The following is an 18,747-nucleotide window of genomic DNA, read 5'->3' as shown; positions in this document are numbered from 1 at the left end:
CTTTTCCTTCCGTAACCTTTTGTGTAATTCCGACATCTGTCCCAGACTGTCTACCTCAGACAGTAATGATTTACATGCTCCTAGCTTCTTGTCCACATATTTCTGAATAGTACTGACTAACTCTTCCGCCATGGCGCCTACCTCCTGTAAGGGGGTTTTGTTTCCGGGGCTTATTGTAGGTCAGCCAGTTATGTTTTCCTGAGCTGCCCTGCCCACTGTGTGGTTTCGAATCACTTTCCCCTTCCTGATTCTGAGCTCAGGACTTATCGAGTGGTAATAAGGACAGACGAACAGACCAGTGGATTGGTGCAAGGAAAACCAATGTTTATTAATAAAGAAACTAAAACTACAAGGTAAACAGTATTATACAGAAGATAAAAGGAATCGCTATGAATGCAATACAGTCTTACACTTAACGGGGTTGGAAGAAACGGACACATCGAGGGAAAATTCTAAAATCACAATTTTAGCAATACCCCTTTAACTCCCACCCTTGCACCTAGCTAGGTTGTCTTGTGACGGCCAGAAAAAAATAATGCTCACTGATGAAACAGATGAAAAGGCCTGGCCCCTGTGCCCTGCTGCTGCCGTTGACATGTGGTTGCGATGTTTACTGGACGGCCTTCCTTCTTGGTTGCTAGCAGGCAAGCAGGACACTGAACCGAGGCGAAGAGAAAAGAGAGAGAGAGGTTCTGGGATGCCCCAGTTATACCCTCCCGGTAATGGGTTATTGTCACGCCTCATCAGTTTGCTCCATTGTCCGATTTGGGCGTGAAAACATAAGACAAAGAGGGTCCCGATCTTGGCCCATTTACATTAATGGCCGGTACCTGTACTGATCGGTTCCATAACTGCTTTCCATTGTTCCGAATGTTCCTTAATGGGTTACCTTAGTCCTGGGATTATTCCTGCTCGAATTTTGATTGTGTAGGCCGGCAACGTTGATGGCTTGCCTCAGGGCGTGGATGCAACTGCATTGTTCAAAGAAACCTGTCTGAAACACGGAGCCTGCCAAGCTGTCAGAGAATCCAATTTCAAATGCTGCAGGCCCTTGGCCATGTGTCTGACCGCAGCCATTTTGAAAGACCCTGGATTTTTTAAAGCACAGTCACACCAGGGTTTCTTTAATAACTCCAATAAATCTTCGCAGGGGGAAGGGGGACATGTGAAATTTGGCGAATCCCTTCACTCCTGTACTCAACTTGTGACCGTCCACTAATTTATTCCACTTAGTCACAAGGGTCTCCCTTCAAATAACCCGAGAAATGGTCCAGTAATTTATTTCACTTTGTCGCAAACCGTACCCCTCCTGTCAGAATCGTGTCTAGCAATCCAACTTACTCTTTTCAACACTTTAACTCAACCCCACCCAGGGACGCCAATATGTAAGGAAATCTCTTTAACTCAATTAAATGACTCCTCATGATTCAGGTGTATTGTCCAAAGTTTATTACTCAGACACCAATAGTGTAATAACTATTATGGTTATACAATAGACTCGTACAACCTGGTTTCCTGCAGCTTCAAGGTGATCAAGCTTGGACCCCATAGGTGTTGGACTTCCAACCCGTGAACTCTAACTAAGAAGTCTGCTACCTGTTACTTTGTATCCCTCTTCCAAAGTACCCTCGCCCTTTAACATAGTCATATCACATAATGGTCAGAACGTATATTGGAGCGAGGTTCCTTCTTGCCAAACCTCCAGACTTGAAGGCTCTCTCTGCCTTCCGGATGTTTCTGCCTCTCTCTGTGTTTTTTTTTCTCTGTTTTTTTTCCCTGTTTGTTTTTTTGTTGAATGTGTATTCGGGGGTTCTGCAGATGACACCTCTCTGTCTGAACACGGTGATTGCCTTGGCAACGGGCAGTTGCAGGGGCAGTCTGTAAACACCATGTATTATTCAATATGTATAAATGCGTAGGCTTCAAGGAGATCTTGAAACATTTACCTGAGGAAGGAGAAAATCTCCGAAAGCTTGTGAATTTAAAATAAAATTGCTGGACTATAACTTGGTGTTGTAAAATTGTTTACAATTGACATAATAGCCATCTTGATGGTTTAACTGTTAATCAGTTTAACCTGACATTCTGCCGTAACATTATAAAATGAACAGGGCGACCTAGACAATCCCAGATAGTTAATGCAACACTACTTGGGTGCTTGCATTGTGTTCTGGCCAATACCTGATACTCACACCTCACATGGGATGTAGCCAACATGTCTCCTAGTTGCTACTTCCATTGTCCCGTCTAATCTCCAATATTAGCATCTCCTAATTGGACAATGGTCTAAAGATATGATGGGGACACCTGACACAGAAGCAAGTTCTAACATTTTCCCCTGATGGCACAGTTGAGATTGTATGAGGAAAGATGAGTGTAAGTTATTTCTTGCCTCTCCTTGGAGCTCCAGTGCACACCACTATCATGAATTTGCAACTTTGAACATCAACTCTGGTAAAGTTGAACCTTGGCTGAGTACACATTGGTGATCTTCCTTTTTTCTCTCTGCTGCTGCTCAGTGCCAGCATGGGGTCTAAATAAGATGAGGAACAAATCACTGCTTGTAAGCTGTCACGTACTGCAGCACTGGTTCAATTGTTAAACTTCACTTTCTTGGTCTGTTGAATTAGATGATCTCAGCTGCGGTGATGCTAGGGGGAAACGAGCCAGGGTTTATGCTGTAAAATTTGTGGGTTTGGACAGCAGCTGAGTGATAGATCAGGCTCTGCTGTGATGCACCTCATGGAAAAAATAGTTTGCTGCCACTCAACACTTAGGCTCATATGAAAATGAGTTTAATGAAGTAATGCCACTTGTTTGATATACCAGAGGGCATCTGGCACCCATAGAATTGTACCACAGCATAAAGTAAAGGCTTTAGGGGAAAAAATAAGTCTCAAAAAATTACCATACATTTCAAAAAGCTCTTGTTTTGATGTAATTGTTCTCTCCAGAAGGGGGTGCTAGATCCTCTTATAAAATATAAGGATGGTGCAGCTGTATTATTTTTCACATTTATTTCCTTGTGCTGAAAACTCCTTTTAATAGCTCTTTCCCATACAAATCCATTCTTTACCTCTTTAATAATTAGATACATTTATATTAATATTTTGTGCTCAGGAACCATCTTGTGTATCTAGCTTTTACCTGGTATTTTGCAACATTAATGCTTCATTAAACTCAAGGCCAAATCTTGGATTTAAACACCAGCATTTGTAGATGAAAACATACTACTTCACTGTATGAACTGCAGAGTGTGTCTTGCAGCAGATCTCAGTGTTGCAGAAAGTGATCTCTTCTGCAATCTGTGATGAAGCATTATTATAATTGTATGATCAGTCACTAAATCAGTTGCAATTAATTTTAAGATCAATGTCCTTGATACATTAAACCATGTTTACCGCAGATACGTTGGGAGTGAAATTACCTCTGTGTTTACATTACATTAACTAACACAAAATCATTCTGTGTTGGAGTGTTGGAGCAAGCTGCAACAACCATCCCAGTGTTTGAATGCTTTGGAGTTTCGTTACAATGGGGTCAATGATCACCTTCTCTGCATGGGTGGTAATCTGGTGTAACGGATCACACACCCATTGTGCAACCTGCCCAATCTTCATTCCATTGAAATCAATAATGGGCAGGCGATCTGCTCCGCCAGGTTACCACCCATGCAGGGAAGATGAAAATTTGCCCCAATATGTCTTGGAGAGAATTAACCGAATGGTAGTAGCATGGCTGTGGAAAGAGATACACTTGTGGATGTGAACCTATGGCAAACCATGGCACAGGAGGAGGACAATTACAAGGAAATAGCAGAAGCAGCGCAGCCACTGCAGGAAACAGGATGGGTTTGTTGGGCTTTGATTGAAGAATTCTCCCTTGAAGCCTGCCTTTTGAATTTTATTTTCTCCTTTTCATGAACTGTTCCTTATTACCATGGTTTGTCTGGAAAACATTAATTTTAAAAGAAAACAATGACTACCAAGTATAAGGGGATGTGTAGAATCATCCATCTATTTCTCTGGTTCTGCCTGGATGGCTTTGTTGGAGGCACTGATTTGCTCAAGTTTCAAAAAATATACTTTATTCATAAAATTTGTAGCAAAACATACAATACAGTTGTCATATCACATTCCAAATGTACACAATACAGATTATACAATTTGCAGGTTAAATCAAGTACAGTTCAATGAACACATTGTACATAATTACAGTTCATGACACAGATTATTGATTACAGATTCATTACAGGTACATTACAGATTCATTACAGGCTCATTACAGCAATTTGAATTTTACATTCTGCCTGGGTTTTTTTTTCCCTGATTGCAGCCCCTCGGTATACAATGGCGGGATGGCTTAATACAAACCTTTGTCCTGCCACAAGGTTCCTGAATCCCTTTCTGAAGGACATCACTGATGTGCAGAAGAAAAACCTTCTTATCTACTGTCAGTGCAGTAAGAGGAATGTCACCCACGGTGTTGTCAAAGTAAAGTGCCCAGCAAAATGACTGCATTTTATACACTGGAGGGCATGACCGAGTAGCTAATGACCTAATTATGTGATTCTATCATCAATCGCCCCTGATGCTGCAAATTATTCATTTGATGCAATCAACGTGGGCTGCTAGAGAGCAAAGAAAGATAAGCATCCAGTTCAAATCTGATAGTGTACTAATGTTTTAAAAAATCCTCCCAATTTTCAGCCCTCTTCTGGAGGTGATGACTGATGATGGGGTTTGGTTCGACCAGCACAGCTCAACTTGTCCAACTGGGCATTCTTCATCTGTAAGCCTAAACATTAATTGTCAACAAGCTATTCACTTATGGAGAATACAGCCTCACTCAACTTTATAGTGGGAATCGCTGGATAGTAATCAGAATTGGCAGCATTGGCAGATTCTCCCCTCCATGCCCCTCCTTCATAGCCCAGAGGAGCTTAGTCCAATTTTATCATCCCTACCTCTTCCCTCCCTGAGCTCCGCAAAACTCAGCATGGATAGGGAATCAAATCTGAGACCTTGCTGAACAATACAACAGTAGGCAATGCACTGACCAACTGAACTATTGGGGGATTTACATATGCTAATTTTACAAAACAATCTTGGAATTCAACACAATGAAGTAATAAGACAATTAAAATGCTTAATTGAGAATGAGATTCTATTTTTTCCTGTTAGCAGAAAAGGAACAGTTACATCATTGCTTTATAGAAGTTAAGATTGAAATGTTTAAAAAGAAACTTTGATGGTACTGAAAACTTTCCTAGCAGTTAAGAGGCCAGCGCTGGAGCAGATGTTCTGCAGCAGACTGTGCCTGACTTTTCCCAGGATCAGAGTGTGCACAAAAATCTCCAGTGAGGTAACAATATCCCAGCACTTCCCTAATATTGGACTATTTAAATATAGCTGCAGTGCTCTGCTTACCAGCCTGTGACTGCCAGTGAAATTTTTATGTTTCCAAAATTACACCATGGGATATTAGTGCACGAAGGCATGACAGTCCAGAATTTGCTGTGGCCGGTCAACGAACGGCACCCGCACTTAGTTAGGCTTGCCTGTTTATTTTGCACTGCAAGTTGCTGGAAGTGCGAGATGGAAACGGTGCAGTGTCCTCACACCTGCAATCTGTGTGAACAGGGCAAGCAACTGGGTATCTCCTTAACCAATCAGATTGAAGGATTGTTAAATGAACAGCGCAAGGACTGAACAAGGAAGTGTAAGTTAGAGTGGGTGAATTAAATGTCAAATCAGCTACAGAAAGAGAAATAGAGACGGAAAGAAAGATTGAATTAAGAAAGAGAGAAAAGAGGAAAAGTTTTTTAAAAAACAAAATTTAATTTTAAATTTTAAAAAAATCTCCAACAGCAATTAAAACCTGATGCAATGAAACTCCACACTTGTAATAGTTAATTTTCAGTGCCAGAGTGGTTGACTGTCAGCAATTCACACTTACCACACCGTTAAAAGGGAACTTAGACTGAAATGGACAAGCCGTAACTTTCTGTGGCGAGTTTGGTTTGTATCTAGCACGCAAGTACAGGAACTTCACGCCATTCAGTGCATTTGAATGGTGAGTCAGACAGCAGATGCCAATTTAGCGAAGCTAACAGCGAACTGGCACATCTCAGACAGCAACTTTTGGATTTTCGCATCTGCCCCTCGCCTGAAGTTGCTGTGCGATTTGCGCATAATTAATGGTGAGTGCTATTAGCCTCACCGTTATTTTAACAGCAAATTCTGGGCCAACATTTTGTCTGAAATTCCTCACTCTGCTATTTTAACTGAGATGTTAAACCAGTTATTTTAAACAGGTTCAAAAGCAAAATACTGCAGATGCTGGAAATTTTCAGTCAGCTAGTGGTGGTAATGGTTCTGCTGTTGCCATTTACAGCTACTCCTGATCAATCTTTTGTTTCTTAACCTGTCCCATTACCACCTTCCTTGCCTTGCACCATCATCCCTTTTGTCATTTAATCACTCGTGCTCTCTATCCTATCACAGACCTTCCCTTTTGTTCTTTCCTCCGCCCCCCCGCCCCCCCTCCTCTGGCTCTGTAATCGCTTAAAAGCTTTAACTTTTAACATCTTCCAGTTCTGATGAAAGGTCTTTGACCTGAAATGTTAACTCTATTTAGAAACATAGAAAATAGGAGCAAGAGTAGGCCATTTGGCCCTTCGGGCCTGCTCCGCCATTCAAAATGATCATGGCTGATCGTCTCAGTACCCTGTTCCCGCTTTTTCCCCATATCCCTTGATCCCTTTAGCATTAAGAAATATATCTATCTCCTTCTTGAATACATCGAATGACTTGACCTCCACTGCCTTCTGTGGTAGACAATTCCACAGGTTCACCACCCTCTGAGTGAAGAAATTTCTCCTCATCTCAGTTCTAAATGGCATTCCCCGTATCCTGAGACTGTGACCCCTGGTTCTGGATTCCCCAGCCATCGGGAACATCCTCCCTGCATCTAGTCTTTCTAGTCCTGTTAGAATTTTATATATTTCGATGAGATCACCTCTCATTCTTCTAAACTCTAGTGAATATAGGCCTAGTCGACCCAATCTCTCCTGATTCATCAGTCCTGCCATCCCAGGAATCAGTCTGGTAAACCTTTGTTGCACTCCCTCCATGGCAAGGACATCCTTCCTCAGATAAGTTTCTTTCTCTATAGAAGCTGCCTGACTTGCTGAGCTTCTCCAGCATTTTCTGTTTTTATTGTAAACAGGTTAACGCATCTGTTAAAATAGCAGCGGAAGGAATTTCAGACGATCACATTCAGTGTTTGTACACTAGCCTCCCATGGTGCAATTTCAAGGTCCAAGTTTTTACAATAGAGGAGCTGAATGTAAAGTTGACATTTTTCTTGCTGTAACTTTTAAAATGAAAGTTGGTTCAGTGGACAACTGGAAGTCTTTATAAAGTTTCACATAACAAACTGGCATGAAACCAAAGTGACGTAAAGTCACTTCCTGCATTGGAGAAACACTGAATTCATACAAGCTTGCTGAAATTATGCTACTCATCTTGTGTCAGAGTAATGTGCAGAGGTGGAGGCCACTTAAAGGGGGTGGAAGAGCCCTGAAAATCTAGACATAGATTTTTTTATTAGGCCTTCTACTGAGGGAGTGGTGTCCACGACTCCAAACGGTGCATCGGCATACCTTCTGCTGCTACCCCAGCAACTATTGCCCACCCCTCTTCTTTTGATCCCCAGGATCAGTGGCGACAGTGGTGATGGGCAAGGAAATCATGTGGCTTGCTGGATCTCACTCCCTGCTGGCATTTACATGTGGATGGTGAAGGAATCGTCTGTGGCCTTCCCAACAGAGCAGAGGGAAAATTTAAGTCGGGACAGGAATGCAGTGGTAGGCCTCGCCGCCCAATTTTTTTCCTGTTTTCTGTCACTGTCCTGCCCAATTTGGGGCTGGTTCGTGGAGGAAAATCCACACCCCAATGCGCTTTATAAAGAAGAAGATGACCCAGCAGCACCCGTGTTCTGGAGCATATTTTTGCCTTCAATTTTGAATTTATAAAATGCTTGCATTGAGTGAGCAAGTGAGTGAGTAAATGAATGAATGAGCATATGGGTTAAGTACGGACACGATGGGCCAAATGGCCTCCTTCTGTGCCGTAGCTTTGTATGATTCTATAAAGTGTGTGAGTGAGTGAGTGTATTGGATATGAAATGAAAAGCATCCTGTTAACGTTTTGAAGTCTGCAGTGGCTTTTCAGTACCAAAATCCAAACTAAATTAAGATCAAGCTATTTTTAGTTAAACCCTATCACATTATGAATTAATAGTGTGCTTTATGTCTGTGTATTTCATTAATTCTACTTTGTACATTTGTAAAAAAAAATTACAAATCAGCTTTCCAGATGTTGTATGAAAGAAAGAGCAATGTGTTTGAATGTACTCATATTTCAGTTCTCAAGGGGATTTATCATCTCAACGCATCTTTTCTACAGCTGGTTCACTTGGCAGCTGGAGTAGTCAACTCACTTATCTAATTGTGCATTGTAAGTGTGACTATCTAATCAAATAGAATCAAAAGCAAACTCTTTGGCTATTTTGTTTCCCGACTTTGTTTTATGCTGCTGAGTTGTGTTGGCTGTTATTTTGTATGTTTTTATTTCACAGTAATGAGATGAAATTCCTCAGTTGCACTGGGTCTCTGCCGTTTCCGGCTTGCCTTACAAGAAAAATGCCATTGGGGCAGCGGACCAAGGGGGTGGGAACTTCCTATGCCAGGAGTTACCACTCCACTGGCTCAGCATTATTCTGGAGGTCAGTCCACCAAGTGCGTTAAGGCATTCCGATCTCCAGGTAGGTGAAAGTGAGTCCCAGAGTTGGAGTCCAGGCCAAGGAAGCAGCCTAGAACTCCAAAGAAAGGGAGCATTTATTTCAAATTGCTGATCGGCCCCCTGATACAGGCAGCCGAGAAAGACATGACAAGAAGGTGCCAGAATTTGACCACATGGGGCAAGCGGACACTAAAGATGTGCCTGTAGCATGTGCTTGCCTCTGCCTGCTGCATTCAAATGAGATGCCCTCCCACTGACCACACAAACTCCGGCAGAAGTTCGGCCCCTGGGTTTCTTATGAATGCTAATGTCTTTGATGTCAGTCTTTAGTGTTGTACATTACATTGTTTAGATGAGTTATTCCTGATGGTATTTCTGTCTTTTTTTGTACTTCTTAGGATCTGAATCGATCCAGGTCCTATAATACACTTTTATGTATGTTAAAATCAAATTTATAACAGCCCTGAGCAAAACTCTTCCTTTCTGTCTTTTCTTCTTTCTTTCTATTGCAAAGTTTATGTCTGTATAATTGCAGGATTTTTGTTAGGGCCAATTAGCTTACAAAACCAGAGGGAAAAAATTAGAATGACTGTACCCAGTTTGGGTACCAATAACACAGTTTTTGGGAGACTAGAGGAAAGCAGTTGGGCTACTGATTCGAGTGGGGGTGGCAGATCAGTGAACAGCAGTAATGGGAGAACCGCAAGGTTGGACCACAGTAAGCATTGTAAATCATGCTCCAAACCTTTAGCTAACCATGGGCAATGCCACAGAAACAAGAAAAAAAGACTTGCATTTATGTAGCGCATTTCACAAGCTCAGGACATCCGAAAGCACTTTACAGCCAATGAACTTTAGAAGTGTAGACTCTGTCGTAATGTAGGAAACACAGTTATAATATTTTTACTATGTGGAAAGAATTTTAACCTGGGAAAGACTTTGAAGCTAGTGCATAAAATGGCTTAGTTGGTAAAAGCACTGCCTAGTGTGTTGCTGAGACATTCAGACCAGGAAGGTCCCACATTTGACCTTAGCAGCACTAGGCTGGAATGGAAAAATCAGCCAGAGTTCTTCCTCCTGAACAAGTGACCGAGTGATGGAAATACGTATGTGGATGTCTGTTGAGGACAGGACGCATCTTGGTTGTGAGCAGTCTGTGGACGTGCAGTCTCTAGGCTTGCATTGGAAGAATGGCCACTTAAGTGAGATGCTGGAGGGCTGCTGTATCCGTGGTATGAGATAGGAGCCAGCACACTTAGAGGGGGAATGGAAATTGGGGAAAAAAATTAGATTCATAGTGACTGTATTAGAATTGAACTGCATTTTCTTTAATTTATTAGCATCATAAATAGAATATAGCATAATGCTACATACACATGTAAAGACATTTTGAGGCCATTTTATAACTTCTGCTTTAAATGGGCGTGATGACAATGGAGTGTCCACACTGCCTGTCCAAAGCCAGTATCTGAAGGCCTGAACCATTTTCAGGTTCGGACCTCAGTAGAATAATTCAGGCAAGCTTTCCCGGTGCTCAGTGAGCGCTAGCAGACAGCTCGCCATACCAGGGTGCCAAAAATCTGGCAGCTCTGGACACGAGCTGAGACAGAAGTTGGAATTGAAAGGAGGTGGGTGGAGGTGTATCAGGGGGCCTACCCAGTGTCTGGCAGTGGGCTGCAATAGTCCCCACAAAAAAATGTTGCAAGTTGTTTTTCAAGGGGCTTCCAATGGTCCCTTTAAGTACCACTCATTTCCTGCTTCAGATGGTTGAGCGTGTGCAGCACATGATCCACCCATTTGTACCTGAAAATTGCAAACTGGAGTAAGAAACCTATTTGCATACGCAAGCAGCCTCCCATCTGCTTCAGGTGCTGTGCACCGAGTCACAATCCCAGCTGAGGCTCCCTGGGCGCCCTCCCCCCTGATTTTCCATTGCCAATCTTCAGGTGAGAAATGGGTAGATGGCAGTTCAATACTTCCTCCTTTGAGTTTAGGCCGGGGGCAGTTTTAAATACGTTTGGTTTTTTTTAATATATATAATTTATTTACTTTTATTGTGTATGTGTATATTTTCAATCTTGGGATGTGGACATTGCTGGCAAGGATGCATTTATTGCCCTAGCTGCCCTTGAGAAGGTGGTGGTGAGCTGCCTTCTTGAACCACTGCAATATGTGTGGTGAAGGTGCTCCCACAATGTTGTTCGGTAGGGAGTTGCAGGATTTTGATCCAGGGACGATGAAGGAATGGTGATAATGTCCAAGTCAGGATGGTGTGTGATTTGGAAGGGATCTTACAGGTAATGGTTCTCCCATGCGCCTGCTGCCTTCTGGATGGTGGAAGTCACAGATTTGGGAGGTGCTGCTGAAGAAACCTTGGGGAGTTGCTGCAGTACATTTGGATAGTACACACTGCAGCTACGGTGCACTGCCTGAAAAGGTGGTGGAAGCAGATTCAATAGTAACTTTCAAAAGGGAATTGGATATATACCTGAACAGGAAAAATTTGCATGGCTATGAGGAAAGAGCAGGGGAGTTAAAAAGAGCTAATTGGATAGCTCTTTCAAAGAGCCGGCAAAGGCATGATGGGCTAAAAGGCCTCCTTCTGTGCTGCATGATTCTATGATTGGGAGAAGGTTGATAGGGCGTAATTAGCCGGGTAGTAGGATTTGTTCTACTTTTTGTGGTCAGGACATACCTGGGCAATTTTCCACATTGTCGGATAGATGCCAGTGTTGTAGCTGTACTGGAACAGCTTAGCTAGGGTGCGCAGCTAGTTCTGGAGCACAGGTCTTCAGCAGTTCAGCTGGGATATTGTCGGTGCCCGTAGCCTTTGCTGTGTCTAGTGCACTCAGCCATTTCTTGATGTCACATGGAGTGAATCAAATTGGCTGAAGACTGGCATCTGTGAAGGTGTTGACCTCACGAGGAGGAGGCCAAGAAGAATCATCCACTCGGCACTTCTGGCTGAAGATGGTTGCTATTACTTCAGCTTTGTCTTTTGCACTCGTGCTGGGCTCTGCCATTGTTGAGAATGGAGATGTTTATGGAGATTCCTCCTCTCATTAGTTGCTTAATTATCCAACACCAATCACATCTGGATATGGTAGTGCTGCAGAACTTTGACCTGATCCGTAGGTTGTGGGTTCGCTTAGCTCTGTTTATAGCATGCTGTTTAGCATGCATGTAGTCCAGTGCTGTAGCATCACTAGGTTGGCAGTTCATTTTCAAGTACACCTGATGCTGCTCCCGGCATACTCTTCTGTACTCCCCATTGAATCAGGGTTGGTCATCTAGCTTGTTGATGATAGAGCAGTGAGGGATATGCTGGGCCATGAGGTTACTGCTGATGGCCGACAGTGCCTTATGGATGCCCAGTTTTGAGCTCTGTTAATCTATCCTACGTAGCATGGTGAGAGTGCCACACAATACAATGGGGGGTGTCCTCAGTGTGAAGACAGGATTTGGTCTCCACGAGGACTGTGCAGTAGTCACTTCCTACCAATGCTGTTATGGACATTCGTAACAGGTAGATGGTTGAAAGGTGGTGAGTGGGGCGGGGGGGGGGGTGGGGGGTCAAGTAAGTTATTCATATGTTGGTTCTCTCACCACTGCTCCAAGCCAAGCCTGGGGGCTAAGTCCTTCAGAACCCAACCAGTTCGGTCAGTGGTGTTACTACCAAGCAACTCTTGCTGATGGACATTGAAGTCCCCACCCAGAGTACATTCTGTGCCATTGCTACCCTTGGTGCTTCCTCCAAATTCTGTTCAACATGGAGGAGTACTGATCATCGTCTGAGGGAGGGCAGTAGGTGGTAATCAGCAGGAGATTTCCAAGCCCCATATTTGACCTTTAAGTCATGAGACTTTATGGGTCCAGAGTCAATGTTGAGGACTCCCAGAGCCACTCTTTCCTCCCCGCCATCCGCCCTCCTCCCATTTTTATACTACTGTGTCGCTACCTCAGGTGGGACAGGACATATCCAGGGATGGTGATGGAGGAGTCTGGAATGTTGGTTGATAGTCATACTCACAGAATCATACCTGTCATGCTGTTGCTTGAATAGTTGGTGGGACAGCTTCTCCAACTTTGGCACTAGTCCTCAGATGTTAATGAAGAGGACTTTGCAGGGTCAACTAAGCTGGGTGTGCCTTTGTCGTGTCCTGCCCAGGTCACAGCCAAGTGGTCCGTCCGGTTTCATTTTTGTTTTTCTTTCCACTTGTTTGGTACAACTGAGTGGCTTGGTGTGGGATTGGAGTCACATATAGGCCAGACTAGGTAAGAACGACAGGTTTCCTTCCCTAAAGGACATTAGTGAGTCAATCCAAACAGTAATATAAAAAGTGATGGAACACAGCCTAGATTATGCTTTTCTAATTTTGCAACCACCCTGAGTCTTCCATCCCCTTTTTAATATATCGTATATGAACCGTAAGATGATGTGGAGACAGATAGCAACAGTAGTGCGGGGTAAAGCATTGATTGCCCCAGAAATAAAAGTGACCACTGTTTCAGGGAGGAAGTGGCAGCAAACACAAGAGATCTAATAGTGTCAATTGGCCTCATGGAGAGAAATAAGAATGGCCTTGCGGTGGGGAAATGTTGAGCCTTAAAGAATTAAGTGGCAACAGCTTCAGGAAGAGCATCAGCAGCACCAGTGGCCTTGGAAATAGAAGTCCCTGTAGCATTGGGGAATGAATTTCAGTTACTTGGCAAAAATGAAAGTGGTGCTGGCATCAAAAGATGTGATGGCAGCAGTCTTAGGAAAAAAATTCATGTTGGTTCCAGGAGGGAATAAGCAATATGGAACATAATTGGATGTAATCAGAAGATACTGCAGTCTAGTCTGATTAGAATTATGCATTTTACTCATCTTTTGTGTTTATTAGTGCCAGATATGAAGATATTCTTGTTCAATGGTGTTATCTCTTCAATTAGAACCAAACTTCAATTGAACTAATTTCACTTAGGATTCTTCTTTGAAATGCACTAGTACCAGAGGTGAAAATCCGGTGTTTTGCTATATTACTTCATCCCCAGATTTGTCACATTATCAGCACGTAGTGCTCATTTGTTCTAAAAGCACTTGCAAGGGCATCATTAGAATTTCAGGTGTTGGGTATTGTATTATGTTAGTGTCCTTTTTAATAGAGAGCTATAATCATCACAAGCATTTCAGCAGTTGATAAATTAACAAATATGACTGACAGATGACATTTTTCACAGGATAAGTTTATTGGTTTTGTGACTGAAGGGTAATTATTTTCATTTTGCGAGCATGATCAGTAATCTGCTTGCTTACAGGACTGTTATATCCCATGTGACTATTCAACATATCACAAACGTGGAATGGCAAATAATGGCTAGTAGCAATATAGCATTCTAACATTAAGGAGGAGTTTAAGGCCTCGTTAAATAAACTGGTGATGGTGAATTACAGGGTCTTTTGCATGAATGAAAAAATGCATCATAAAATGCTGTGGTAACATTCTTTGTAAGTTTTGGGTCTTTCAGGCTCAGGAAAGGACTGCCATTATTTCTGTCTCTGAAGACTTATTTCCCACCAAAAAGTTTTCCAATTCAATAAAAATATTTTCTGGTGAGGTACATTGTTCCATAAAACATAAGTGCTGAATATTATAATATGATGTATAACATTAATTTAAGCTTAGACACAATCTCAATGCCTAAAATAAAATCATGATTGTTCATTCTCAAATGCACTTAAACATCAGGAAGGAATATTCCATTTCCTTTAAGGTATGGATTTTATTGAATTGTGTATAAAAATGAAAAAGTAACAGAAACCTTCAAGAAATCATAATTTTGGCGTATGAAATAAGGGAAGGGAAATAAAGGAGCCAGCTTTCAATCTGAGATGCATACTTTATCATTCATTGCATAAAAAGATATTATGTTGCTCTCATGCTAGATGTTCTACTATAATGTTCTAGGTTCACTCATCCTCAGGTTTTTTCATATCCCAGTAATATTGCATCCAGTTTAAACTTGCACCTCCCCACGACAGCCAAGCTGAAATCAGAAACTCACTGGATGTAATTTTGACTTTGTGCAGTAGTGTAAAATGGGTGATAGAAAATTGGCAGCCCATTTTACATCTCTTCCGGTTGACTTCAATGGAAATAAAAATCGGGAGAGATGTAAAACGGGCTGCCAACTCGCTAATCACTCATTTAATACTATTGCACAAAGTCAAAATTACCCCCACCATGTGGAAACTCTTAAGCATATACCATGCCCAGTCATAGTGCAGTGTAGGACATTGACGGACTAATATTAGCAAGCACTAACATTTGCCTGTAAATGATTCTTCAGTCTTTAAACTTTTCTGAAGTTAATTACATAGAATGTACAACACAGAAACAGGCCAATAGGCCCAACACATGCATGTCTGTGTTTATGCTCCACACGAGCCTCCTCCCAACCTTCTTCATCTAACCCATCAAGATATCTTTCTATTCCTTTCTCCCTTGTGTTTATCTAGCTTCCCCTTAAATGCTAGTCACCTCAACTACTCCTTGTGGTAGTGAGTTCCACATTCTAACCACTCTCTGGGTTAAAAAATAGTTTCTCCTGAATTCCCTATTGGATTTATTAGTGACTATCTTATATTTATGGCCCCTTGTCCTGGTCTCCCCCACAAGTGGAAGCATCTTCCCTATGTCTACCCAATTAAACCCTTTTGTAATCTTAAAGACTACGTCACCCCCTCAGTCTTCTCTTTTCTAGAGAAAAGAGCCCCAGCATGCTCAATCTTTCCTGATAGATATAACCTCTCAGTTTGGTATCATCCTAGTAAATCTTTTTTTTTGCACCTTCTCCAGTGCCTCTATATCCATTTTATAATATGGAGACCAGAACTTATTAACATGAGCCGCTACTTTGTGATTTATGTATCTGTACCACGGATCCCTCTGCTCCTCTACCCCATTTAGACTCTTATTATCCAAGGAGTTTATGGCCTTCTTATTCTTCCTACCAAAATGTACCACCTCACACTTATCTATAATGAAATTCATTTGCCAACTACACGCCCATTCTGCAAGTTTATTAATGTCTTCCTGTATTTTGTCGTAGTCCCCCTCAGTATTAACTATACCCCCCAATTTGGTGTTGTCCACAAATTTTGAAATTGTACTTCCGATTCCCGAGTCCAAATCATTTATATAAATGGTGAACAACAGTGGTCCCAGCACCGATCCTTGTATAACTCCACTTTCCACCTTTTGCCAGTCTGAGTAATTACCTTTAACCCCTACTCTCTGTCTTCTGACACAACCAACAGAGTACCCTTCGTCGTCCAGTACTTCCCTGGAGCGGAGAAACTACACCATGTTCTCCGCAGCCTTCAACATGTCACCGATGACGACGAACACCTCGCTAAGGCCATCCCCACGCCTCCACTGCTCGCCTTTAAACAGCCACCCAACCTCAAACAGACCATCGTTCGCAGCAAGTTACCCAGTTTTCAGGAGAACAGCGTCCACGACACCACACAACCCTGCCACGGCAACCTCTGCAAGACTTGCCAGATCATCGACACGGATACCACCATCACACGAGAGGACACCACCCACCAGGTACATGGTTCATACTCCTGTGACTCGGCCAACGTTGTTTACCTCATACGTTGCAGGAAAGGATGCCCCGGAGCATGGTACATTGGCGAGACCATGCAGACGCTGCGACAACGGATGAATGGACACCGCGCAACAATCGCCAAACAGGAGGGTTCCCTCCCAGTCGGGGAACACTTTAGCAGTCAAGGACATTCAGCCACCGATCTTCGGGTAAGCGTTCTCCAAGGCGGCCTTCGAGACACACGACAACGCAAAATCGTCGAGCAGAAGTTGATAGCCAAGTTCCGCACCCATGAGGACGGCCTCAACCGGGATCTTGGGTTCATGTCACGCTACACGTAACCCCACCAGCAAAAAGGGGGAAAAAATTTATATGTTTTTTAAAATTCTCTCTCTCTCTCTCTCTCTCTGCCATTTTGAGTTTCTTTCTGCCTGCCTGTGTAATAGACACAATGTATATCGAGTGTACTGGGACGTGCTGTTCTCCGTGACTGGCCTGTTTGAATAACAACGACACCTTTTGATTGGTGTGATGCTGTCCCAACATAGTATAAGATATGCGATTTGAGAACCTTTTCATTCATTCATCTGACGAAGGAGATAATCTCCGAAAGCTTGTGATTTTAAAATAAATTTGTTGGACTATAACCTGGTGTTGTAAGATTCCTTACATTCTGTTTTGTAGCCAGCTTGCTATCCATTCTGCTACATGTCCCCTGACTCCACATGCTCTGACCATAGCAATGATTCTACTATGTGGTACCTTATTGAAGGCCTTTTGAAAATCCAAATATATTATATCATCTACATTACCCTATCTACCCTTCCTGTTACTTCTTCAAAGAATTCAATAAGGTTGGTCAAGCATGACCTTCCCTTTTGAAATCCTTGCTGACTATTCTTTATTATATTTTCGGTTTCTAGATGTTTTGCTATGACATCTTTGAGTAAGGATTCCATTATCTTTCCTATTACCGATGTTAAGCTAATTGGTCTATAGTTCCCTGGACTTGTTCTAGCTCCCTTTTTTTCAATATAGGAATCACGTTAGCTGTCCGCCAGTCCTCTGGCACTATTCTCGTTCTAAAGAATTTTTTAATATATGTAATAGTGCCTCTGCTATCTCTTCCCTAATTTCTTTTGCTATGTGCGGAATCAAACCTTGATCAGGGGTTTTATCCTCTCTAAGTTTATCAATTATCTCCCCCCTTTCTATCTTAAATGCCTTTTTATCTTTTTTGCTCTCTTCTTCTAATGTCCTGCCCACTTTTAGTCTCACTGATAAATATTAAGGCAAAGTAATTATTTAATATTTCTACCATTTTGCTGTCATTACCTGTGAGTTTATCATGTGCATCCCTTAGTGGTCCTATCTCTATCCTGATTTTTATTTCGTTATTTATGTGTCTGTAAAATACTTTACTATTTCTTTTTATATTCCTTGATAATTTAATTTCATAGTTTCTCTTTGCCTTCCTAATTGTTTTTTTGACTTCTTTCCTAACCTTTTCGTATTCCCTTTTGTCATCCTCTCCTTTGTTGTCTATGTCCTTAGTTTATGCCTTTTTCTTTGGTTTCAATTCTGCCCTTATTTTTTTATTCATCCATGGTGTGCCATTACTGGCAGTTTGTTCTCACTTTTTATTGAGATTTATTTCTCCTAGACTGTGTTGATCACCATTTTAAATGTTTCCCACTGCTGTTCTATCTCTTTGTTTGTCAGTAAAGTTTATTTTCCCTAGTTCCATTTGCATCCTATTAAAATCAGCTTTTTCCCAATTTATTAATTTGGTCTTTGTCTTACTTATGTCCTTCTCAGTCTTTAGCTTAAACCTTATTATGTTATGATCGCTATTGCCTAGATGTTCTCCTACACTTACTGCTCTTATCTATTCTGGTTCATTTCCCATTACTAGATCCAGCAGTGCTTCCTCTCTTGGACTTTATACATACTGGGTAAGAAAAGAGTCCTGCTCATATTGTAAAAGCTTCATTTCCTGTACCACTTTACCTACCTCCTCTTGCCAGTTTATTTGGAGGTAGTTAAAATCTCATATGATTATTATTTGATGTCCTTTATTAATTTCATATATTTGCTTACATATTTCTTCCTCCACCTCCTTTCCACTATTCGGTGGTCTGTAGTATACCCCTATTAGCGTGATCAAACCCTTCTTATCTTTCATTTCAATCCATATGGATTCTGTTTTTATCCTTCTGTTATATCCCTTTTTTCTACTGCCATTATGTTACCTCTAATTAATACAGCTACTCCAGCCCCCCTTCCTTCCCTGTCCTTTCTGATTGTTATAGCCTGCAATATTTAGTTGCCAATCCTGTCT

This window comes from Heptranchias perlo, chromosome 14 (genome assembly GCF_035084215.1).
Source record: "Heptranchias perlo isolate sHepPer1 chromosome 14, sHepPer1.hap1, whole genome shotgun sequence".
In the NCBI taxonomy this organism is placed as follows: domain Eukaryota; kingdom Metazoa; phylum Chordata; class Chondrichthyes; order Hexanchiformes; family Hexanchidae; genus Heptranchias; species Heptranchias perlo.
This window is presented reverse-complemented; position numbering follows the sequence as displayed.